Source organism: Bubalus bubalis, chromosome 6, assembly GCF_019923935.1.
Source record: "Bubalus bubalis isolate 160015118507 breed Murrah chromosome 6, NDDB_SH_1, whole genome shotgun sequence".
Classification (NCBI taxonomy): Eukaryota; Metazoa; Chordata; class Mammalia; order Artiodactyla; family Bovidae; genus Bubalus; species Bubalus bubalis.
In genome coordinates this window covers 31,051,494-31,078,495 of record NC_059162.1, presented here as the reverse complement: position 1 = coordinate 31,078,495, position 27,002 = coordinate 31,051,494, and the positions used below count along the sequence as shown (strand labels likewise).

At 43.8% G+C, this 27,002-nt stretch overlaps 1 long non-coding RNA gene across 1 annotated transcript in view; it reads right to left on the bottom strand.

Moving 5' to 3' along the window:
• Positions 1-25,694, bottom strand: part of LOC102402651 — a 156,449-nt gene extending 130,755 nt beyond the window's left edge. Inside the window, exon 1 of the long non-coding RNA XR_006551749.2 lies at positions 25,158-25,694. This is a non-coding gene — a long non-coding RNA (uncharacterized LOC102402651). The remainder of the gene's footprint in view (positions 1-25,157) is intronic.
• Between the last annotated feature and the right edge of the window lie 1,308 nt (positions 25,695-27,002).

The following is a 27,002-nucleotide window of genomic DNA, read 5'->3' as shown; positions in this document are numbered from 1 at the left end:
ATGGATGTATCCCGTATCCAGCACTAATTTGGCCAGTATCCCTGTCGTGTTCTCCACTGTAACCAATTTGTAACCATGAGGACCTTGGTGCTGTGACTGGGGAGGGGCAGGAGGAACAGAAAGGATGGTAGAGGATCCTAGCTGGCCTGCGTTCCCCATTTGACCGTCATGGTAGGAAGATGAGACCAGGAATCAAACGGCCTTTGATGAGAACAGTGCTGCCTTGGGATTCACCTAGCACCCCTGCCCCTCTAGAGTTTATTCTCAACCCAGCACCCCAAGGGACCCTATTAAAGCCTAAATTAAATCATGTCACACACCTGCGCAAAACCCTCCAATGGCTCTCGATCTGATTTGGAACAAAACCCAAAACTTCCACAATGGCCCACAAGGCCATACATACTCCAACCTGCACTCTCTCTCCCATCTCATTTCCCACCTTGCTCCTCTCTGCACACTCCACTCCAGGCTTCTTGCTGGATACTGGCTTTCTGGCAGTCCTTCAAACACATCCAAAGGACCACTGTTTGTGGTCTTTGCATTCTCTGTTCCCTCTGCTTGGTATGCTTTTCCTCAGAAATTCATGGTCCACTCTCACTTCATATAGGCCTCAGCTGCACCTCTTAAGAGAAGCCTTCTCTCTCCACCTATCTAAAACTCATGCGGGACTTCCCTGACGATCCAGTGGTTAGGATTCCATGCTTCTACTGCAGAGGGTACAGGTTTGAGCCCTGGTCAGGGATCCAGGATCCTCATGCTGCATGGCACAAACATAAATAAATAAAACTCATGAAATCAGAGACTTCATCCGTTCGCAGCATTGCTCCATCCCCAACACCTTGCCCAGTGCCTACCACACAGTACTCAATAAATACTTACTATTAGGTGAAGAAAACCCCAGGAATCCACCTGCTTTCTACTTCTATTTCCCTCCCAGAGCTTGATCCTCCCCACATAGAAGTCTCTCCCCAGGAGTGGACCATGCCCGAAGATGGTTCCTGGACCTCCCGCAGAATAAGGTGCATTAAAGTGTACTACTGGTAGAAAAGGGAGCTGTTGGTTGGTGAAGAGACTTAGTGGTTCCTGACTGGACAAGGTGATTTGCCTTTGCTAGCATTTTCAAGAGAAGGTATAAAGTATAAGGTGTTAAAGAGACAGAGGTACTGACTACCGTGACCCATTAGCAACTAAAGAAATGGAGGGGGACAGAGACAGAAAAGAGAAAGAGAAGGAAAAACCTGAATCATTGGTGATGTTCTTCCTGGGGTAGGACTCAAGAATATACATTTTAATAATTCCCCTGAGTGATTCATAAGGAAGCAGCTTAAGACAGGTCCTTAGAAGGCATTTTGAGATTTAGTAAAGTACAAGGCCATACATTTATAGTGGGAAAGCCACGGGCTCTCACAGCCAAGCAGACCTGGGTTCAAGTCCTGCCATCACTGCTTATCATCTGTGTAACCTTCTGCTATCATTTAACCTCTCAGATCCTGAAGTCACATGTCTAGTTAGAGTTGATACTTACATCTATCCTAATAGCACTGCTGTGATGATTAAATCACAACACATGTAATATGCTTGGAACATAGTAGATTCTTGGTAGTTTATAATGCTCTTTTTTCTGGCCTCTATTTTCTGAGTGCTTACAACCTCCCTACAATGTTGTGCTGACGTTCTTACCCCTCTACTCCATGGCCTCACAGAGGTGAAAACATATAGTCAAAAGGGCCAGTTCTTCTGTATATAGTAAAATCTTCAGCCCAAACCTTCCCCAGAATTCCTCTTCCCTTCTCTAGAAGAGATCAAGGAGCATATTTTCACTCTTAACTACCCACTGCATGCATGCTAAGTCACATCAGTTGTGTCTGACTCTTTGTGACCCTATGGACTATAGCCCATCAGGCTTCTCTGTCCATGGGATTCTTCAGGCAAGAATACTGGAGTGGGCTGCCATGCTCTCCTCCAGGGGATCTTCCCGACCCAGGGATCTAACCCCTCATCTCTTTTGTCTCCTGCATTGGCAGGCGGGTTGTTTACCACTAGCACCACCTGTTAACTAACCATTAATAATAAATTTTTGTATTTTAAGTCTCTACCAAGACTGCCACATATATTTTAGGACAAAAGCTCAAGAAGGAGGTGGAACAGACCCCATGATCACTCACTTGTAGATTTCTGGCAAGTGGCCTGCATGCACGGCTAGAATGTGTGTGTGCTGGGATTTAGGACTCCCTAATGCTGTGCTCCAGTGTTCTTGCCTGGAGAATCCCAGGGACGGGGTCGCACGGAGTCGGTCACAACTGAAGCGACTTAGCAGCAGCAGCAGCAATGCTGTGCACTCTCCATTAGGTTACATTCACCATCATCAAGACCTTTTGCTTTTGAGGGCAAAAAGGAAAAAAAGAGACAGGAGGTTTGTATCTCCTGTTGCTTCCTGCCCCTAACCTCTGGAGTACTGGTTGGAGAGTGAGGGGGCAGCCAAAGACGCTCTCCCAAGCTTGGCTGCACAGACTGCAAGGACAACCTGGAAAAGCCTCTCCCAGTCTAAGCCTCTCCAGCTCAAGGCTGGCAGCCTTCTGCAGCTCCACACCCCCACCTGCTGGACGCTGCCTTGCACAGATCCTGACCATCCACAGGATACCATTCTCTGTGAATCCTGTACGCCAGCCCCTACCCCCAGGTCTGCCTCGAGGGCCACAGAACAGGTTGGAATGAGGGGAAGTACCCCTATTTCCCACCTAGTATATTAGTCACTTAGTCGTATCCAACTCTGCGACTCCATCAACTGTAGCCTGTCAGACTCCTCTCTCCATGGAATTCTCCAGGCAAGAGTAATGGAGTGGGTTTGCCATTCCCTTCTCCAGGGTATCTTCCCAACCCAGGAATCGAACCCTGGTCTCCCACATTGCAGGCGGATTCTTTACCAGCTGAGCCACCAGGGAAGCATCCCTTTCCCAGTCTTACTGTAAATCTTCACCTAGGATACTGAGTGAACTCTTTATTCTCTCTAAACTTCAGTTTCTCCCAAGTTGTAACCAGAGGAGGATTCACCCTGACTTTCCCGCCCTCCCAGGGTGAAATGGAAAAGAGTAAGACACCCACTCTGCCAGATGGAAAGAACTGAGACTTTGGAGAGGAAACTGCTATAAATCTGAGAACTCCGAGGATAAAAGCAGCAGCATTCTCAGTAAACAAATGAAGGAACTAAGTCCCAGAAAATCAAAGTAAGCAGCTGCAGGGAACAGAGTTTATTCATTCATTCATTTATTCGATTACTCACTCAGATATATTAGTTGAGCCCCTACAATGTGCCTGGTACTGTGAAACAGGGATGAACACCCAGTCACTGCACTTTAAGTCTCTTTGCTGAGCCACTCATCACCTTCTTCCTTTCCTCCTCCCTGTCGCTGTTTTCCTTCTGAATATTTTTCCCTGTGTTCTTGGTAACCCTCATTCTACTGAAAACAAATTCTACATCCATAACACGCTCCAAGAACTTTCACTATATCCTCCCCCTCATTGTAACTAAAACCTGGCCTTTCCCCAAGGACATTAGTTCCCTTGCAGCCCTCTTGCGTGGAGGCAGCTCCCCCACCCCCGCATGAGTTCCATTTTCCAGCCAAGAAGGGTGCACTTGGGGTCAGCAGTCTCCCAGCTGCCATCGCCTCGCCGGCAGTTTCACACTGACATTTCTACCCTCATTTTCTAGCCTTCATCAGACTGAAGGGCTCATTGCCCCCTACTTCTTCCCTTGCCGTCACTGACCCTGGCCCATGCCAGCTGAGGACTCTCTCTACTTACCCCTACACATCAGCTCCCACCAAGGTCCTGAGACAAATCGCTCACACCCATGCATTCGACATGCTAACCTCCCCCTAACTTTATCCTAATCACTTCAGACAACTTTCTATGCTGCTTTCAGCCATGCTTTTCAAGGCCACAATTGGACAATTACTAGCAGGCTCCATCTCTCAAAATTTAAACTTCAGTGTCCCATGTGGACCACAATCCCTCCAACTTGATTCTGTTCCACCCACTTCGCAGCTCCCTGACCTCACTGAGTTCCAGCACTGTAACCCCGTTTTTGCCTCACAGTTTATCTTCCCTCCTCCCTCAAGCCCAGGGCTCAGTACTTGGAAAACCAAGCTGAGTGATTTCTCGTCAACCTCTTAAGCCCCCTTATTCACTTTTCCTTTTACTCCCAAGGCCTGACTCTGAGTTAATCTCACAGCTGCCTGATCTGCCCTTAAGCCTGGACTTCTGGGTCCTGGTGAGGAAAATTGTCTACTCTGGCACACATTGGTCTTCTGGAAGGTTCTTCAAGGACCATTACAAATCTGTCTCACTCTCCCCAAGGCCTCAGCAGATAGCCTGTCCTCCTATTTCACTGAAAAATTAGAGCCAAAAACTTCCTCAGATTCTTACCCTCCTCTCATAAATGAATTCTGATTACCTGCCACATAGCCTTCCTTGGGGTCTCCAGGTCAGAGGTTGCTCCTCTCCCTGTTCAGAGTCAGCCTTTCTACTTGGGCCTAAATTCTCTTCTGTCCCCCGCCTCCACCACACCTCTGAAATTTCTACTCCCTTCTTTTATCAGCATCTCAGTCAGAGTCACTCGGGAGACAGAATGTTGTTGTTGTTATTGTTCAGTCACTAAGTCATGTCTGACTCTTTGCAACCCCATGGACTGCCGCAAACCAGGCTTCCCTGCCCTTCACTATCTCCCAGAGTTTGCTCAAACTCACATCCATTGAGCTGGTGATGCCATCCAACTATCTCATCCTCTGTCACCCTCTTCTCCTCCTGCCCTCAATCTTTCCCAGCATCAGGGTCTTTTCCAATGAGTTAGCTCTTCACATCAGGTGGCCAACATATTGGAGTTTGAGCTTTAGCATCAATCCTTCCAATGAATATTCAGGGTTGATTTCCTTTAGGATTGACTGGTTTGATCTCCTTGCTGTCCAAAGGACTCTCAAGAGTCTTCTTCAACACCACAGTTCAAAAGCATCAATTCTTCAGCGCTCAGCCTTCTTCATGGTCCAACTCTCACATCTATACGTGACTACAGGAGACAGAATACAAACCCTAAATTAAACAGAGGGATTTTAACTTAAAGAATTACTAGCTATAACAAGGTTTTACCTTCTAAAGAGAAAGAAAGAACTCAATAAGATATACAAATACCCAATATAGGGAACAGCCTCTACCTCTAGGACTGAGACAGAAAATCTGAAGAGGCCCTGCCCTCTCAGCTGATGTCTAACATATGCTGGAAAGAGTGAGGCCTTGACTCACTGGATGGCAGAGATGTTGTGCCAACAGAACTCACCAAGAAGCCACCCTCTGGGGTAGCTGAGAAAGCCATCAACATAGAAGGTCTGTGCTGTAGAGCTTGCAAGGCCACCCACCACACACTGCCCAGGAAGCCATCCACAGTGCCAAAGGACATCCCTAGGAAGGTGTTGCCCTGCAAAGTGTGCTAGGAAAATGCTTGTAAGGATGGTGCACTAGAAAGCCACACTCTGGTATGCTGAGGAAGCTGCCCACAGGGAGAGGCCGTGTACTACTGGCTACCCTGTGTGTGTGGCTGGAGGCCACTCTCATAGCTGGTCACCTTACGCTGCTGTGCTGTGCTGCAAGAGCCTGCAAAGAAGACACAGGAACCAGGTAGAGAAGCCCTTTCCTCCAGCTATGCCCTCTGTGCCCTCTCCTGACCTATCTTAACCTTGCGCCAGCTGACAAAGGAGAAAGGCTTGTATTAATCATAAGGTCCAGCTCCATTTCCACAGAGCAGGCAATGAAGAGTATATCTGGAGCAGAGAAGCAATAGTTTGGTAAGTGACATATTAATAATTGGTATCTTCCACTTCCCTTGCTTTACCAGCTTCTTTCACTCAGCCTATGAATATGTGCAAGTATTACCAACTAAACATACACACGTGCATCTCCAGTCACCATGCTCCCCACTAGTTATGACAATCTTTCTCACTTCCTTCTAAGTGAAGCTTCTAGAAAATATAGTCCACACTCATTGTTTTCTCTCTTTCGTATTCCTTTCACTCCTTTTTCTACTACATGTGTGCGTACTGAATTGCTTCAGTAGTGTCCGACTCTTTGCAACCCTGTGGAACATAGCCCACCAGGCTCTGTCCATGGGATTCTCCAGGCAAGAATACTGACCTGGCTCCAACTACCACTATTCACAGAAATTTCTACAGCCAAACTCATTGATGAAACTGAGAGGGTATTTTTTTTTTCTTATCCGTTTTAATTTAACATCTAAGCACTTTACTTTGGTTACAATTCTCTCTTTCCTTACATTCTGTGACATTCTTTATGGTAGATTATATTATTGGCTCAAAATTTCCCCTGCTTCCAACTTTGCCATGGTTCACTGTGGGTAGAGTATACTTCCCTGCTCCGCTTTACTGTGGGCTTGGCCGTGGACTTGCACTGGCCAATGACGTGTGAATTGAACTGACAATTGGTCAGTTCCAAAGAGAGACTCTTCTATTTGCCCTCTCGCACTCCAGCCCTCAGCCATACAAAGAAAATGCCCAAGGTAGCCTCTTCTCCATCAGCTTGAGCCCAGAATGAGAAACACATGGAGTAGACATGAACACAATCCACAGCCTGGATCTGAGCTGCCAGAGCCAACTTTAGTTCAGTTCAGTTCAGTTCAGTCGCTCAGTCGTATCCAACTCTTTGTGACCCCATGAATTGCAGCACGCCAGGCCTCCCTGTCCATCACCAACTCCCGGAGTTCACTCAGACTCACATCCATTGAGTCAGTGATGCCATCCAGCCATCTCATCCTCTGTCGTCCCCTTCTCCTCCTGCCCCCAATCCCTCCCAGCATCAGAGTCTTTTCCAATGAGTCAACTCTTCACATGAGGTGGCCAAAGTACTGGAGTTTCAGCTGTAGCATCAGTCCTTCCAAAGAACACCCAGGGCTGATCTCCTTTAGAATGGACTGGTTGGATCTCCTTGCAGTCCAAGGGACTCTCAAGAGTCTTCTCCAACACCACAGTTCAAAAGCATCAATTCTTCGGCGCTCAGCTTTCTTCACAGTCCAACTCTCACATCCATACATGACCACTGGAAAAACCATAGTCTTGACTAGACGGACCTTTGTTGGCAAAGTAATGTCTCTGCTTTTGAATACGCTATCTAGGTTGGTCATAACTTTCCTTCCAAGGAGTAAGCGTCTTTTAATTTCATGGCTGCAATCACCATCTGCAGTGATTTTGGAGCCCCCCAAAATAAAGTCTGACACTGTTTCCACTGTTTCCCCATCTATTTGCCATGAAATTATGGGACCAGATGCCATGACCTTCATTTTCTGAATGTTGAGCTTTAAGCCAACCTTTCCCCTCTCCTCTTTCACTTTCATCAAGAGGCTTTTTAGTTCCTCTTCACTTTCTGCCATAAGGGTGGTGTCATCTGCATATCTTACAAAGCCATAAACTTGAAATAAATGTATGTTGTTGTAAGTTGTTGAGATTGTAGAATTTGGCAATATAGCAAATGCTAGTTAATCTCTACGTAGATAAATTAAGATAAAAAGAAGCACAAATTGCTAATATCAGGAATAATAGAGGAAACCACTGAAAATTTTAAGATAGTAAAATGATATGAAATACCTTACAATTTTATTTGTCAATTAACCTCAATAAATCTGAAAACAGGGGATATGAAGTATGCAAACTATTTGAGAGACAAATTACTGAAGGTGACACAAAAGAAACAGAAAATCTAAATAGTCCTTTTTCTATTAAATAAATTGAATTTTTAGTTTAAAGACTTTCCACAAAGGAAGCACCAGGTCAAACAGCTTCACAGAAGGAAGAAATTATACCAGTCATACTCATTGTAATAGAATTCCTAGGATAGCAATAGGAGGTTGGTGTGGGGGAAGAGAGAGAACACAGTCTGCAAAGGAGGAAGTAAAATTTTCTCTATTCACAGATGACATGATTGTGTATATAGAAATTCTTAAGGAATCCACACTTCAAAATGTGAAAACTAATAAGTGACTTGAGCAAGATTATATGACACAAGTTCAAATATAAAAAATCAATAGTTTTTCTCTAGACTATAAAAAAATTGAAAAAAAAATTTTTTAATTTTAATGCCATTTAAATTAACATCAAGACTTCTAATTTTGATCAAGATGGAGTAACAAAGACAACATTTATTCTCCTACCTGAAATAACTAAAACACTAGACAAAATATACGAAACAACAGTTTTCAGACACTAGGGATCAGACAGCACAGGCAGTGGTCCTTAAGAGAGAGAGAAAAAAAAACAAAATGAGTCCTATGATGTCCTCAGTCAGTGACAGGAGTGGGTTTCCAAGTTTTGGCGCTAGAAGGGGAAACCCAGACGTAGCCCAAAAGCCTCCCTCAGTTTAAGAGATTATGCTAAGAATCCAAGACGATCATGCAGCTAGAATTCACAAGGAAGAGCATCATCGATGAGGGCGCTGCACTGAAAGAGACTCTCAGAGATCTACAAACTGCTGCTGCTAAGTCACTTCAGTCGTGTCCGATTCCATGTGACCCCATAGACGGCAGCCACCAGGCTCCCCCATCCCTGGGATTCTCCAGGCAAGAACACTGGAGTGGGTTGCCACTCCCTTCTCCAATGCAGGAAAGTGAAAAGTGAAAGTGAAGTCGCTCAGTCGTGTCCCGACTCTTCGCGACCCCATGGACTGCAGCCTACCAGGCTCCTCCGTCCATGGGATTTTCCAGGCAAGAGTACTGGAGTGGGGTGCCATTGCCTTCTCCAGAGATCTACAAAGGGCCTCCCTCAACTCTTTGGCCTGGTGCTGGTCAATACATTCGTATGAGGAAACTACTCAACGCTGAAGGAAAAGAAAGCACCTGAAAGGAGTGAGGCTAGGGACAGGCCTCAGGCTTCATCTCCCAAAAAGAATGGAAAACTCCCTAATTTGCAGGTCATCAGGTAGAATATCCAGAAGGCTATTGTTTCAGTTGCGGGCAGTATTAGCTGTGGATTAAAAACAGCTCTGGTCATGCCTATCAAAGCAAACCTAAAAAGGACCAAATAATTTCCAAAAAACTACATGACAGAATAAAGCTCGATTATAGTTGTAGGAATACAAAAACATCCAGTACCCAACAAGGTAAAATACACAATGTCTGGAATTCAATAAAAAATTATAAGATACAAATAAGCAGGAAAATTCAATCCATAATAAAGATTCATAAATAAAAATTCATCAGTGAAAACTGACATAGATGATAGAATTAGTAGACAAAGACATTACAGTTGGTAAAACTATATTCCATATGTTAAGGAAGATAAAGGAAAGATTAAACATATTAAGTGAAAGCATGAAATATATAAAAGACTCAAATAGAACTTCTAAAGATAAAAATGAAAATGATTGAGATGAATAACAGCATATTAGACACTGAAAAATTAAAGATTAGTGAACTTCAAGAGAGAGCAACAGAAAATTATACAAAATAAACACAAAAAGAAAATAGATTTTAAAAAACCACCAGAGTATTAGTGAGACAACTTCAAATAACCTATTACATATGCAGTTGGACCCCAAAGGAAAAAAGACAAGAGAAGTCAGAAAAAAAATTGAAGAACTGGTAACCAAAATTTTTCAAAAATTTATGAAAATAAGCTCACAGACTCAAAAATCTCAGTGAACCTCAAGCACAGAAACATGAATCTAAGACACTTCATAAAATTTCATCAAAGCATAAAGTGTGAATGGATAAATTTAACAAAATATATGTAAAATTCATATATGGAAAACTAGAAAACATTATTGAGAGAAATTAAACACCTAAAGGATGGACTGAAAGGTACAATATCACTGTCAACTCTCCCCAAAATGATAGATTCAATATAATTCCAATAAAAATCCCAGGAGGCTCTATTTTGTAGAAATTAATAAGTGATTTTAAATTTTGTGTGAAGGCTCAAAGGATCTAAAATAACCAAAACCATTACTTAAAAAGAAGGTGGAAGACTTAAATAACTTGGTTGAAGATTTATTATAAGTATAAAAATCAAAATAATATGATATTAGCATTAAAATAGACAAATACACAAATGAAATAGACAAGAAGTAGACCCAAAGGATGGCCAAGAAGCACATAAGATATTCAATCATTAGTTATCAGAAAAGCGCAAATTAAAACCACAGGTAGGTACTACTACACACTTAATAGAGTTGCTAAAAATTAAATATAGTAACAATACCAATTGTGGTAAGAGTATGGAGCATCTAGAAATCTCATATATTACTGATTAGAGAGTAAAATGATATAACCACTCGGGAAAGAAGTAGGTAATTTCTCTTAAACATACACTAAACACTTAACAGTGAATATATATATATATGCAAGTGAAAATATATATATACATATATAAAATATATATACATTTTGTGTGTATATATATATATATATTTACACACAAAAGCTTGTACACAAATGTTCATAGCACTTCATTCATAATAGTCTCTAACTAGAAATAACTCAAATTTCCACCAGAAGGTGAGTGGAAAAACAAATGATGGTATATTCATACAGTGAAATTTTACTTTAGAAATAGACAGGAACAAGTTACTGCAGCAACACTGATGAAACAGGATACCAAAAAGTAAGTACTGGGACTTTCCTGGTGGTCCAGAGGCTAAGACTCCAGGCTTCCAAGGCAGGGGACTGGGGTTCGATCCCTGGTCAAGGAACTGGATCCCACAAACTACAACTAAAGATCACACACCATGGCAAATGAAATTAAAGATCCCTTATGCCACAACTAAGACTCAGCATAGCTAAATAAATAAAGAATTTTTAAATTAAAAAAAAAATTTTAAGCAGATACTATGTGACTGCATTGAATGAAATTCTAAAATAGGCAAAACTAATCTATGATAATAGAAATCAGACCAGTGGCCACTTAGAACAGGGAGTGCAGGGGAATAACTGGGGAGGGACACAAGGGAATCTTAATAGGATGGAAATATTCTATATGCTGACTGGGGTAGAGGTCCCATGAGTGTTTACATTTGTCAAAATTTCACCAGAACTCTCTGTTGTTTGCTGACGTGGTAGCATCTGATGGTGGCATATATCTGGGAACTGTACACGCTAAATGAGTGCATTGGTCATATGTAAATTACACCTCAATAGGTAGTTTCTTTTTAAAAGGAAATAGAAAAACAAAATCTAACTAAATTCATCTCTCTCCTGATCCTCTGCTTACATTTCTGAATAGTCCTACTGAATCTTTGTGAACTCTTCATTTGGTTTGCCTTTGAAATGCAGATTACCTCATGGCTCCATCCTCCATTCCATGCACTTGTCTCTTATATAACCCTAGTTAGTTCTCTCACTGCTAATGGTATGCTGCTGCTGCTAAGTCGCTTCAGTCGTGTCCAACTCTGTGCGACCCCATAGACAGCCTCCTACCAGGCTCCGCCATCCCTGGGATTCTCCAGGCAAGAACACTGGAGTGGGTTGCCATTTCCTTCTCCAACGCATGAAAGTGAAAAGTGAAAGTGAAGTTGCTCAGTCGTGTCCGCTAATGGTATAACTACCACTTATTTTATAATCATTCTCAAGCCTATATTTCTTGCACAGACTTCTCCCCAGGACCCCAGACAGGTATATCCAAATACTTAATAAAAAAAAAAAAAACCTATATCTTAAGCTCAACATGTCCAAAACTAAGATTGCTACACATAACCTCAAGACTGCCTTTTCTACTATATTCTTTTTTAATTTATTTTATTGACATATAGTTGAGTTTACAATGTTGTGTTCTGCTGCATGCTAATTTTTTTCAGTTGTGTCCAACTCTTTGCTAACCTACAGACTATAGCCCACGAGGCTCCTCTATCAATGGGATTCTCCAGGCAAGAATACTGGAGTGGGTTGCCATGCCCTCCTCCAGGGGAATCTTCTCGACCCAGGGACTGAACCCACGTCTCTTATGTCTCCTGCATCGGCAGGTGGGTTCTTGACCACTAGCGCCACCTGGGCAGTTCTACTATATTCTTCAAATAAGGTGATACACTGCTGGACACACAGTAAGCACTGAATATGTTGAATGAATGAAAGATGGAATTACTAACAGTCAAAAACTCCTCCAGATCTCCCTCTTCTATATTAATTAAGCACACAACCAACATGTTTTGCCTAATCCTGCCTTTCCCTCCCACTGGGAAGCTAGAAAGATATAACCTTCTTCTTGGCTGACTGTGAGACACTAAGCAAATTCTCATGCTCTCGGGGCCTTGTAGGCATTAAATATTAAAGGTATGCATTTGGAATCAGATAGAGGCAGATTCAAATCCCTGCCTACTGCTGATATATCTTTAGCATGTTCTTTTTATTCTTTGAATTTCACTTTCCTTATCCATGAAGGAGAAAGACTAATACCTATTTTGAGGTTGCTCAGAGTATTAAATGAAATGGAAGGTACCACTGCCTGGAACATAGGAAGTGTCACTGAATGTTAGTGCCTTCTCTTCCCACTCCCCACTACCACCTCCACTTGCACCCTAGAGGGAGAGGGAGGGAGACTGGAGGTGGCACACATTTCTGAATGGCACCTCCTCAGACTGACAGGCTGTATTTCAAGATAAGGAAAGATGTTCTCCCCTCCCCGCTTCCTCGAGCACCACAGTCCCCAAGAGAACTGTGTGCCATTGGTATTCCAGGCAAATGCTCTCATCTGCAGAGGTGCTCTTATCTGATGATGCATCTGTCAGGGAAACTAGAAAAAGGAACACTGTGTTTAGAAAATATATTTTTCCCCTCCCCAGGTAAGCAGAAGAAATAATGGAATTCAAATTGGAAAGACCATGAGATAAAACTCCTGCCCACCAGGTGTTTATCCCAGTTCATAAAAACAGCTACATCAAGGTAATAAAAAAAATAATAACACCTCCCTGTAGGGGAAGCAAATGGAACCACATGCTTCTGAAACAGTTTGAGAGAAAACGGCAAACTCAGGGAGCAAACAGCAAATGCATGTCAAGCAGGGTCAGCGCAGAGTGCCTCGCTCATAGACAAGGCTCTGGGAAAGGCTGCTGCTGCTGCTGCTACTAAGTCGCTTCAGTCATGTCCGACTCTGTGCGACCCCACAGACGGCAGCCCACCAGGCTCCCCCGTCTCTGGGATTCTCCAGGCAAGAACACTGGAGTGGGTTGGCCATTTCCTTCTCCAATGCATGAAAGTGAAAAGTGAAAGTGAAGTCGCTCAGTTGTGTCCGACTCTTAGCAACCCCATGGACTGCAGCCTACCAGGCTCCTCCATCCATGGGATTTTCCAGGCAAGAGTACTGAAGTGGGGTGCCGTTGCCTTCTCCTGGACCCCCTCAAATCACACCAGCCATCAGGAGAGCACATGGACCTTCTGTCAAGTCCACGGGCCTTAGTGGGATATGGGGAGGTTCTCTTTCACTCCTGCACCCCCACCCTAAGAATTTCACTTCATTTCTGTTTCTTTAATGCTGCCCTACAAACTCTGTCCCCTAGGACACTGTCCCCCTCCTTCCTTTCCCTGTTGTCCCTGAAGATAAACACACAGGCTTTTATGGTGGGAAGAGTTTGCTAATCACTAAAAGACAATGGACAAAGAGAAACAAAACCAACAAAAATGAAGACATTGTTTACTTACCTAATGAGCCCTTGTATGCAAGGTGACTAAATGTCCCTGTTTGCATAGGACAGTCCTGTTTACACTTGTCCTAATGTTATGATTAATAGTATCTTTTTTACTCTCAAAATTATCCATGTGTGGTCATATAGTAGAATAAGCTATTCTATTGATATGGTATTTACTCACTTTTTATCAAGCATATAAACATTAACTTATTTAACCCTGAAAGCAATTCTATGAGCTAAGAAACATTTTTAAAATAATAAAGCCAAGACATAGTGAGGTTGAGTAACTTGCCCAAGGTCGCACAGAGTCAGTGTCTGAGCCAGGATTTGAACCGAGGCAGTCTGGCTTCAATGTCCTTTTTCTGTTGTTGTTCTAGAGATGTTTGGCTTCTTTTACTTATTTTTTAAAACAAAACTTTTTATTCTGTATTGCGATATAGCCAATTAACAATGTTGTGGTAGATCCAGTGAACAGTGAAGAGACTCAGCTATACACACAAATGCATCCTTTCTCCCCCAAACCCCTCCCAGCCAGGCTGGCATCAATGTCCTTGTTCTTAACCACAATAGTAGGCAAGCTATGACAAAGCTTTAAGAAATCACTTGCTCTTTCATTTGATAAATATTATTCATGCCCACTATGTGCAGACACTGTGTGACGAACTACAAATACCCCATGAACCAGGAAGAGTCCCTGCTTTCAAGGAACTTTCAGTAATGGGAGACACAGATACAAGTAAAAGGATGGGAGTACAGAGTGTATTGTGTATTGAGAACAAATAGAGTGGGGTAGGGGGCGTGGTACATGGCATCTAAATCTGGCCTTAAAAGATCACAGAAAGCTTCCTGGAGGAAGTGACATCTGAGAAGAGTCCTAAAGAAAGAGTAGTTAGCCGGACTGGAAGAACCAAGAAAAGGCAGTGCAGGCAGAACAGCACAGCAAAAGGTCCTGCGGCCAAAGAGATCGTGATGAAGTAAGGGAATTCAAGTAGTTCAACAGAGGTCTAATGCTGCCTGGGGCCAGGGCAGCAGCAAAAGTTGGAGCTGAAAATGCAAGTAAGCAGAGGCTGGACCAAGAAGGGATGTCATGCTCACATTTGCACTTTATCGTGAAGGTAATGGGAAACTCGTGACTTTCTAGGAACTCAAGCAGCGGTGGTTTACTCACTCAGCCATGTCCGACTCTTACCACCCATAGACTGTAGCCCACCAGGTTCCTCTGTCCATGGGATTTCCCAGGCGAGAATACTAGAGGAACTTAAGCAGAGAAGTGACCTGTTCAAATTTTCACTTTAGAAAAAAATCACTATGCTTGCCAGGTAGAAACGAATTGAAGGGGGAAGAGCCAGAGCAGACACAGGAAACCCAGACAGAAGGCTGTTTCCAGGATCCATAGCAGAGGTGAAGGCATCTTGAACTAAGGTAGTGATAGGAAATGTGGAGAGACAGGGTGGATTAGGGAAGCAGAACAGACAACACTTCATGGTTAGGAGGATGAAGTGACTGGGAGGAAGGGAGGGTGAATGCCATGGAGGTCACCTATCCTATCTGAGTCTGGAGCTTGAGTCATGCATTTATTTGAGGCTCATCCAAGTAGGGTGGTAACTGAACCATCAGATTAGATGGCTCACCCAGGGCAGTGTATAAAGTGGGAAGAGAAAGAAATGGCCATAAGAAGAATGGGAAAGAGAGGCAGGAAACCAATGAGGAAAGGATGATGTCATCATAGACACCAAGGGAAGGAGAACAGTGTCTGCAGGGAGCACAGTTAGGGCCCAGACACAACCACATGGTTTGTCAACAAGATGGTCATTGGAAATCCTAGGGGAGCAGCTGCACAGTGAGGCAGGAGTGAGACTATAATGATTGATGGCAGGACGGAAGGTGAGGATGGGTCTCAAAAAGCCTGGCATTAAAGGAAAGCAGAGAGTGGGGGAGGTGGGAGTGGGGTCAGGTCCCGGATCAGACACCCAACTCCCTGCTTTCTTGCTGAGTCCGCTCCCTCCCTAATCCTGCCCACCAGTTCTGCTGATAAATACTAGAGGAGAGGACTTCCCTGGTGGTCCAGTGGTTAAGAATCCACCTGCCAATGCAGGGGACCCAGGTTCGATCCCTGGCCTGGGAAGATTCCACGTGCGGTGGGGCAATCAAGCCCATGCACTGCAACTACTGAGGCCCACACGCTCTAGAGCCCATGCTCTGCAACAAGAGAAGCCGCCACAATGAGAAGCTCGCACACCGTAACTAGAGAGTATCCCCCACTCACCGCAACTAGAGAAAGCTCTCGTGCAGCAACGGGCAGGGCAGCCAGAAATAAATACAAGTGTTTTAGTTTTTAAATATTATAGGAAAACAGATGGCTGTAATAGAAATAGTTAAGAAATCTCACTAAGTCCATATTACCATTCCCCTGTTTTATGGTACTAAAATCACCTAAAGAAGCCCCTCATGGGCTTCATTCCTAATGGCATTTTCTGCTCAGCTGGCAGCGATCAGGGCAGAACTTGCATTCATCTCCATTAGCATCCATGTAGGAGACCATCTGTCTCAAGTGGATTATTAATATTCCTGAGACCACCCAAATGGGTCAATGAGTCCCTTTGGGATATTTCCTCAACTTCAAGATCATTTATTTGATTAACTCCCAGGCCCAGGCACTGTTTCCAGAAATTGAGGATCAAAAAGTGAGTAAATCATTTTACTCACTGGGTAATCATCCTAAGTGGACTTTTCAAGAGGTTCACCTGAAGTTTCTGGGCTTTCCAGGTACCTCCAAGGGTATGAACCTAGGTTTCCCCAAGAGGGTTTGCAGTGGGTTGAAATAGGTCATCAGTTCAGTTCAGTTCAGTTCAGTCATTCAGTTGTGTTCGACTCTTGCGACCCCATGAATCGCAGCATGCCAGGCCTCCCTGTCCATCACCAACTCCCGGAGTTTACTCAGACTCACGTCCATCGAGTTAGTGATGCCATCCAGCCATCTCATCCTCTGTCGTCCCCTTCTCCCCTGCCCCCAATCCCTCCCAGCATCAGAGTCTTTTCCAATGAGTCAGCTCTTCGCATGAGGTGGCCAAAGTACTGGAGTTTCAGCTTTAGCATCATTCCTTCCAAAGAAATCCCAGGGCTGATCTCCTTCAGAATGGACTGGTTGGATCTCCTTGCCATCCAAGGGACTCTCAAGAGTCTTCTCCAACACCACAGTTCAAAAGCATCAATTCTTCGGCGCTCAGCTTTCTTCACAGTCCAACTCTCACATCCATACATGACCACTGGAAAAACCATAGCCTTGACCAGATGGACCTTTGTTGGCAAAGTAATGTCTCTGCTTTTGAATACGCTATCTAGGTTGGTACTTTTCTTCCAAGGAGTAAGCGTCTTTTAATTTCATGGCTGCAGTCACCATCTGCAGTGATTTTGGAACGCAAAAAAATAGAGTCTGACACTGTTTCCACTGTTTCCCCATCTATTTGCCATGAAGTGATGGGACCAGGAGCCATGATCTTCGTTTTCTGAATGTTGAGTTTTAAGCCAACTTTTTCACTCTCCTCTTTCACCTTCATCAAGAGGCTTTTTAGTTCCTCTTCACTTTCTGCCATAAGGGTGGTGTCATCTGCATATCTGAGGTTATTGATATTTCTCCCGGCAATCTTGATTCCAGCTTGTGCTTCTTCCAGCCCAGCGTTTCTCATGATGTACTCTGCATATAAGTTAAATGTCATAAAAGCCTTTACTTCCCACCAAGGAACTCAGGATTATTACAATTGGACACTAGGAGAAATTGATTTATAGAGCACTTTTTATAAACAGTGCACTTTCATTTATTCATTCAATCAATAAACATTCATAGAACACACCTACTGTGTACCAGGTACTGTGTTGAGATATTGGAGATAAGAATCATGAGCAAAATAGACGTGAGCTCTGTCCTCATGGAGCATACAAAAGGCTTGTGAAAAGCCACTGTAATCAAAATAACTGCTGAAGTGTATAATTATAAATCATAACACATGCTGGAAGGCAAAACATTAGAACTTACTCACTCTGTTGGGCTAAGGAAACTTTCCTGATAAGGTAGCATTGAGGTAAGGTCTGAGGATGTATAGCCTTTAGGTAGAGGGTTGAAAAAACAGCCCAAGAACACACAGTAACATTAGCAGAGACTCTGAGGAACAGAAAAGCAGCCACCATTGGAGAAAAAAAAATTAACTCTGACACCTGTTAAAATGGTAGAGGAGACTTCTCTCAGGACTACTAGGAAAGTGTCAAGACTATGGCAATAGGGAAGAGAGATCAGTTTCAACTCCAAAATCAAATGGAGGATAAGGGATTTATAGCCCCAAAGCAGAGTGAGCGACTCAGTGGATGGAAAATCACTAAGAGGAGACATCAAGGATGGGGGATTCTCGCTAAACTGACTTAACAGGATTCCTGCTGAGGGCAGGCCAAGGACTAAAGATCAAAGGTGAAGGATGAAGCATTTCTTCAGATATGAAGGATATGGACTCACTTAGCAGGATTCTTGCTAAAACTGGGCTGTGCAGGCCCAGCAAGGCCAGAGGGTGAGAGTGAGTGACCAACGTCAAGACCTAAACTAAAGCCTGACTAAAGTTTGATCAAGGAGAGTCTTTGTCCCCAGTTGTCCAGGGCATAGAGAGGAGAGTAGCACTAGACGATTCTGGAGAGAGAAGCAGGAGCCAAGTAATGGGGGTTTTGTGAACAGAGCTATCCTAAGACCACTAAATAGTTTTCATTGAGAGGAAGTTTTGTGACATGATCAGATTGTGTTTTCTTAAGATCTGCACAGCATGCTGTGTGGAGAATGGACTGGAAGGAACAAGAATGAAGGCTAGAAGACCACTTAGAAGGCTGCCACTGCTCTGAAGAAATGAGGTAATGGACAGACCAAGATGGTGATGGAGGTAGGAATAGAAGTTATGAAGTTAAAGTATTCAGGAGGAAAAATTGACAGATCTTAAAAAAAAATCTACAGGTCCTTGGTGGCAAGGAGAAAAATGATCAATAAAACTCCCATTATCTGGCTTCTTCTTTACTACAACCCTGTGAAACACAATATTATTTCTCAATTTATAATAAGGGATTTGAAACTCAAAGTAGTTAATGACGTTCCCAGGTCACACAGCTAGTACATCTGGCTCTCAAGTTACTCACTTTCCACAGTGCTACCCAGGAGTCAAGCAGCTCTTACTTGTGGAAGGTTCTTCTCCCTTTCATGCCTTTGAAAGCTACACCTAGTTCGTACCCCAAGCACCATACTTCACTCACAACGTGCCCTGTTTGCCTAAGCAGTAGGAAAATAAATATTATCACAGAAGCTGCTGCAGTTTGAATCAGTTGACCTCCAAGGACAGTACAAATAGATTCCTCTGTTAGAGAAAATATCTTCATGGGCTTATCTGACTATGAAAATTGAGGGTTCCCTGGATAGAACTGAGATGAGAAAGGCTTGCAGTAAGTAATTAAATCGCTCTGCATAACAAAGAAGAATTTTGCAGCAGGTAGCTTGGCCATCATTGTAACCTTAGCATCTGGCATACCAGAGCCAGTGTATATTTTTGTTGAAACTCCGGGGTTAGGGCCCAGCAATCTGTGATTTATAAGACCCTCAGGTATTTCTGATATACCTTCAAATCTGAGAACCTCAAATCTTTAAAAACCTTTTTAACACTGCCCATACCATACAAGGCTCCCAATCCTCAGTGAACAGCTGCTGCACACGACAATCTTTTGTTAGTGACACTTTGGACAACAAAGGACAGCCATTCCAAACTTTCTGACAATGACCAGCAGCAAGGAAAGCCCAGGCCAAGGTTAGAGAATCAGCTGCAGGTCAAAAGGTCCCAAGGGCAAATGCAAGACAAATGCTCAAATGTGTAATAAACACTATTTGCTTCCCAAATATTCATCCCCATTTTTTTGGTAATAAATGGATGAACGAATGCATTTTCACCTGTGGTTATAGCTTTCCCCCACACTTAATGCATGGTTCTATACAGAGCACATCTAGCCAATCAAAGCAGCACATGCCCTGCCCACAATGATTGGATTCAGACTTGAATCCATGGTCTAAGCAGAATCAAGAAGACAGAGTGGGACTTTTCTCAGACTTCTGAGGACAAAGGAGATGCTCTTTCCTATTGAATATGACTGGATATGGACTATCCATATGGAACTCCTATGTTTATTGCCAGTTGAGGAAAAAAGCATGTCTGAAAACAGAACCAACTCTACAAAAGTAAAGTTGAAAACTCCCGAGAGAGCAGCCTGGTTCTGGTAACGCTTTTGAGGAGCCAGATCAAGCCTCATGTGAAGGCAGTCTAATTCTGGATGTTTTTATCACAAGAGCCAATAAAAACTACCTTTGCTAGTTTGGATGGAATTTCTGTCCTTTACATCTGGAGGAGTCCTGATTATGATGTAATACAGAGGGGTGAGTTATTTTATTTGGAAAGTGTAGCGAAAGAAAGAAGGAGAACTTGAGTCAAGACAGTGAGTACCCTGAGGTCTGGAATTGTGTGTTATTTCTTGTGGTAATGATAATAGGTACTCAAGGATAGTTTTAGAAATAAAGGGGGGACAAGAGGAAGGCAGGGTGGCAAAAAGAAAAGGAGATGAGAAATGGACAGACTCCTCCCAATGGTGCAGGTACCCTGGGTCTCCTGGTTACTTTTTTCAGGGCAGACTAGACCCTCCTAGGGACCAGCAGACGTCATGAAGCAAGAAATAGGGGCATAGAAGCTTCTAGCACCAAGTTCCTCCAAAGGGCTCCTCTAGGAAATTGCCTAGAAATGATGGTGCAGCTATAACCAGGTCATTACTTTTCCTACACATATTTCTCCCTTTTCTAAGCAACAAGAACCTATTCAGCCAACTCCGTGGTGCCTCAGCTGAAATAACAGACAAAAGGGAATGTGTAATTGGCTTTCATCAGATTGAAACCAGAGAGAAGCCCGGCTGAGCTGAAGCTCTGTTTATAGCGTAGCAGAGAAATTATTTACTGCTTAATGTCAGGCCATGTGTGAGGAAGAAGGGGGAACAAAGGGGAAAGGAAAGAAGACCAGCCTTCCAGCCAGCTTCAGTCCCTCTGGCAAGGCTACTCAGCGCAGTGCTTTGTCTGAGGAGCCAGAAGAGACAGAAGGGAGTCTGGCCCCAAACTATTAGGGAAGAAGTCACCTGGGGCAGAGGAGAAACAGGAAGGGAGAGAGAAAAGGGAGCATTTGAAAGAGAGGGGGAAAAGTTAACCGTTAATGAAATAAGTCAACTTACCAATAAAAAACAGTAGCCAGCTGATAGCTCCTGCCCCTGCCCCCGTGAGTCTGCATGAACACTTGGAAATAGCAACCAAAACATGAATCTCATACATAACATCAACTCATCATCAGGTATGTGCTTCTCAATTATCATTTAATAATTTCAAAGATTAGAATGAAAATGAAAACCTGAGATTCATCCAAAGGGACATACAGTATTCTTCCAGGGACCTGTGACTAACCTGTACTTTGGGGGTGAAGGGGGGGTTTAAATTGACTCAAATCTTTGGGAACTTTGCTGGGTGATTTGGGAACTCCATGATTTTTCTCATCTATTCCAGGAATTTTCTATCTAGGCTAGACTGTACCCCATTTACCTTCCCTTTTTACCCCCCAGTGAGCTGTGTGTACCCCATCCAGCTTTACGGGAACATGTGAATTCCACAGAGGATGAGGGAGACAGGACTCAGGGTCCTCTGGGTACTCTTCCCAAGGCCCCTAACAGCAATACTGTTGTGTGGTTCCCAGGGAACTGCCTGTTACATGTCTCTCCAAGCAAACTGTCCTAGGATCCAATGGCCTATGGCCTTGGATTTTTCATTGCCATCCTATGTCAGGAGCCTATCTATGGATTTGGAGATCCAAAAACCCCACATGGCCCTAGTTTCCTGGTCCTGGGGAAGGGCTATGAGGCAGTGCCAGTAATGGAAAGAACAGTGAATCACATGGTGCTGGGCTCAGTCCACCTCCACCACTCACAGCTCCATGAGGCAATGGTGGAATGGAAACAGCTGGCACTGAAGACCGGAGGACCTACTCTTTGATCTCAGGCAAGCTCCTCAGTGACCCCTTTCTTAAACTACCTAAATCTCAGTGATCTCATCAATAAGTTATTATGATTACTTTTTCTTTTAAGATTTGCTGGGAGGATGAAAAGAAATAATGTGCCTGGTGTGAAGTAGACACTAAATAACTGATCGATGTCATTATCATCATATTATGTGGCCTTTGGCAAGACACTTAACCTCCCTGAACTTGCTTTCTTTCTCTTTTTTAAGATTAATTTATTTTTGTCTTAGTTGCAGCATGTGGGCTCTTTTGTTGCGGTGTTCAAACTCCATAGTTGTGGCATGGGCTTAGTTGCCCCAAATCATGTGTGTGGGCTCTTGGTTCCCTGACCAGGGATCAAACTTGTGTCCCCTGTGTTGGAAGGTGGATTCTTAACCACTGGACCACCAAGGAAGTCCCTGAACTTGCTTTCATGTGAAACATGAGAAGTAATAATAATTATCTCCTAAGGATTGGGGTCAGGAGGAGAAGGGGACGACAGAGGATGAGATGGCTGGATGGCATCACCGACTCGATGGACGTGAGTTTGAGTGAACTCCGGCAGTTGGTGATGGACAGGGAGGCCTGGCGTGCTGCGATTCACGGGGTTGCAAAGAGTCGGACACGACTGAGCGACTGAACTGAACTGAACTGAAGATGATCACAAAGGAAATGATCACAAAGGAATAGATGGATTATATATGTAAGGATTACAAGGATGATACATGTAATATATGTAAAGCACCCGGTACCGTGCCTGGTACATAGGAGACCCACAATGTTAGATTTCTTTTTCTTTCCCAACCTCCCTCTGTGAAGTCCAAGGTAAGAGTTTCCTGGCTCTCTCATGGTCAAGCTGGCCCCAACACTTAGCTAAAAACCAGAAGAATCTGTCCCTAAAGGGGGTTCTTCCCAACTGCTGGCCCTTGGAGCCCCCCACCTGCTGTGCTCTCAACTCACACCCTTAAAAGGAAAAACCGTCGAGTGAGAGGCGCTCCGCGGAGTGCGCTGGGGCAGCCAAGAGGGGAGCCGACAACTGCAGGACTCGTCGCTCAGCACTAGGGGGAGCAATAAGATCGAGAACACAGTGAGGGCCACACCCAGAACCTTCTCCGCTTCCGCTGTGCTCTAGCCGGTCGGGTGATCCTAAGTGGAAGAGAACCTTAAGGACTACTCAGAAAGGCCTTTGTGGGAACAAGTAATGGGAGAAAATGTAGGGAGTCATGGAGACAGCACACCAACCTTCCCACTTAAGCCTCTCAGGCTTCTATAACTGCAACCTCAGGATCCCCTCCCTGAGGAGCCAGATGGGGGCTCATAAGGAACCAGCCAGTAGGAAGAGACAAGCCAGGTCACTTTTCCCAGTCACTCCAACTTTCACATCTAGCTCACCCAGCATCTTAGTAAGTCTCAGTGGGTCACAGCTAGAAGGAGTCTTATAGAGCCCCATATGGTCAAACAATCCCAGATGTTCAGCTGCAGGGCTGGGGCCCAGAGAGGAGAAAGAGCTCGAGCAAGATCTCCAAATAGTTTATCATCCCTCATGCTGCTGCTACTGCTAAGTCACTTCAGTCGTGTCCGACTCTGTGCGACCCCATAGACGGCAGCCCACCAGGCTCCCCCGTCTCTGGGTTTCTCCAGGCAAGAACACTGGAATGGGTTGCCATTTCCTTCTCCAATGCAGGAAAGTGAAAAGTGAAAGTGAAGTCGCTCAGTTGTGTCCGACTCTTAGCGACCCCATGGACTGCAGCCCACCAGGCTCCTCCATCCATGGGACTTTCCAGGCAAGAGTACTGGAGTGGGGTGCCATTGCCTTCTCCGATCATCCCTCATAGAATTTACCAAATACTTTCATGCCCATCATCTCACTTTGATAGTCACAACCACTTGAAGGAACTATTATTCCATTTAAGAAATGAGGAAACTGAGGCTCAGGTAAGTGCCGATAGCTCGCCTCTTCCCTACTGTTTTCCTTTGCCAGCCACTGTTCTCTTCTCTCTTGCCTTCCCCAGAAGATTGCTATTCAGCTCCAAGTATTCCAAAAATCAAATTTTAAAATATTTGTTGCATTCCCTGTCTTCCTAACCCATCTCGTATGATGGAGAGATGATAGAGCATAGTGATTATGAGGGTGGACTTAGGAGTCAGATCTGAGTAAATATTCCATGTTCATCTCTTATGAATTCCATGACCATGGATCTCTTTGTGCCTCAATTTCCTTATCTGTAAAATAGGAAAATATTCACATCTCGCTCCTGGAATTCTTTTAAGGGTTAAATGAAATGTACTCTGAAGCAATTCCATAGTGCCTTCCATATAGTAAAGTCTTGAGAAATGCTTCTAGCATATATATAATATATATAATATCATACAATTATAGAACTGAAATGATCTTTAGGAATTAGGTCACTAATTTCATGCTATTACCAGTGATGCTAAATGCAGTTAAGTGGGGGGTGTTACTTTGTGAAGTAGTTTTGCACACAGGTTTGAATGTTTCCCATTCCTGCCCCGCCCCCAAATCCTCAGAATGTGAACTTTCTTTGAAATGAGATATTTGCAGATGTAATAAGCTAAGATGAGGTCATACTAGATTAGGATGAGTTCTAAATCCAGTATGACTGTTATCCTTAGAAGAAGAGAAGACAGAGAGAGACATTAAGTCACAGAGGGGGAAATGCCATGTGAAGACAGAAGCAGAGAATAATGCAATTCAGCTATAAGCCAAGGATTGCCAGGAACCCTCATAAGCTAGGAGAGCAGTGTGACCCTCCATAAGCCCACTCCCACCAACACCCCTCACCAAGGAACCAACCTTGTCAAAACCTTAATTTCAGACTCCTAGCCTCCTGACTGAGAGAGAATACATCTCTGTTACTTTAAATCACCCCATTTAAGGTCAGTTGTTACAGCAGCCCTAAGAAACTACAGTTTGTGACAGGGAGAACTCCAGCAGAACTCACCAATTTTTCTTTTACATTTCCAGTCTAGCCCTCTTTTACTCTATCATTGCCTCCCCCAAACCAGCAATAAACATTCATGGTACACCTACCTAGGAAGTTTACTCATTTGGAGAAAAATTAACACACACTATAATCTTTAGTGCTTCTTACTAAATTGTTACCTGACATACAGTAGGCATTTAATAAATACTACTGGCAAGTTGATACAATAATAGATATAAAAATGGTATGTTGTGTTATGCCACTTTAGGAAATTATTACAAACCCACTTTCTACCTCTTTGTACACCTGTGTGCCAGACTCTAAATTTATTTACACATTTTATACATTTGAAGAATCATTGAACTTCAAATTCACAGGCTCTGGCCATACACTAGCTCCAGGGGTGATGAATTAAAAGGATAATAATCTGAATACCCTCAGGACTCAATCCTACCAGGCAGGGATGATCTCATTCTTGCTGGGTCCTCCCACACGCACTGAGGAAAGTCAGCAGGAGCTCAGAAAATCTGGGGAGCCACCAGTTGCTATGAAGGAAGTAGGTGCCAGGTCAGCCTGGGAGTAGAATGGGTAGTGGTGGGTTAACAAAGGGAAGGAGAGGAGGCGGGGTGAGCTGATTCACTGGGACAACTCTTAGTGACTCAGAAGCCAGCAAAAAATAGCCTGTTCTACATCTGCCTCACTGTCGGGCAATGAGGCACTTCCTCATTGCACACCCATAAGGCAGGGCAAAAGGGCGGAGGAGGAAATGGAATTTTTCAAATTCGTGGGCCTAGTCCAGCACTTAAACTCTGTTTTTAACCATTCCGGACAGTTTGTTTAAAGTGAAGTCAGTATTTGTTGTACATCTACTATGTCCCTGGCCCTTCATCTTGCCTTTCAGAACACAGGGAATGATGTCTTTCTTAAGTTCTGTATTTCCTATTTGTTTCTTCAGAAGCATCTGAGCTGCTGTTGAGCCCTTCAGTACAGTCCTCTTGTCCTTCAAATATACATACAGAGGACATTCTCAAGCCAGCAGTCAATAGAGGGAGACATGGAGCCCATTTCTGTTTCTAATGCTAGTTGGAGGTCATCCAGACCCAGTCTCTAAACCGGCCCTCCTCCTGAAAGCCAAGTGTATAGGGAGCAGAATATAGCACAGAGTTGGAATCCACATCCTTGTTGGAAGTTCTTTGTTTTCCATTTACTAGTTCTATGGCTTTACTTGATTTCTCTGAATTTCTCTCTTCTCTGTAAAATAGGCACCAATGGTCTATCTTACAGGTTAGGAAAGATTTTACATTTGTGTGCATGTGTGTGCATGCCTGCTCAGTTGTGTTCAACTCTTTGCAACCCCATGGACTGTAGCCCACCAGGCTTCTCTGTCCATGAAATTCTCCAGGCAAGAATACTGGAGTGGGTAGCTGTTCCTTTTTCCAGGGGATCTTCCTGACCCAGGGATTAAATCGTGTCTCCTGTGTGAAGATTAAATATCATTATATGAAAATAACTTGCAGGAATGGCAACCTAGACAGCATATTAAAATCAGAGACATTACTTTGCCAACAAAGGTCCATCTAGTCAAAGCTATGGTCTTATCCAGTAGTCATGTATGGGTGTGAGAGTTGGACTATAAAGAAAGCTGAGTACCAAATAATTGATGCTTTTGAACTGTGGTGTTGGAGAAGACAATTGAGAGTCCCTTGGACTGCAAGAAGATCCAACCAGTCCATCCTAAAGGAAATCAGTCCTGAATATTCATTGGAAGGACTGATGCTGAAGCTGAAACTCCAATACTTTGGCTACCTGATGCGAACTACTGACTCATTTGAAAAGACCCTGATGCTGGGAAAGAGTGAAGGCAGGAGGAGAAGGGGACAACAGAAGATGAGATGGTTGGATGTCATCACCAACTCGATGGACATGTGTTTGAGAAGCTCCAGGAGTTGGTGATGGACAGGGATGCCTGGCATGCTGCAGTCCATGGGGTTGCAAAGAGTGGGACACAACTGAGCGACTGAACTGAATGGCATTAATAGGGCTTCCCAGGTGGCTCAGTGGTAAAGAATCCACCTGCCAATGCAAGAGACACGGGTTTGATCTTTGGGTCGGGAAGATCCCCTAGAGGAGGAAATGGCAACACAATCCAGCATTCTTGCCAGGAAAATCCCATGGACAAAGGAGCCTGGTGGCTACAATCCATGCAGTTACAAAAGCGTCAGACCTGACTGAGCACTTATGCAACAAAATGGCATTAATACTTGTTTACTTCCTTCGAACCTCCCTATGTTTGCAGACT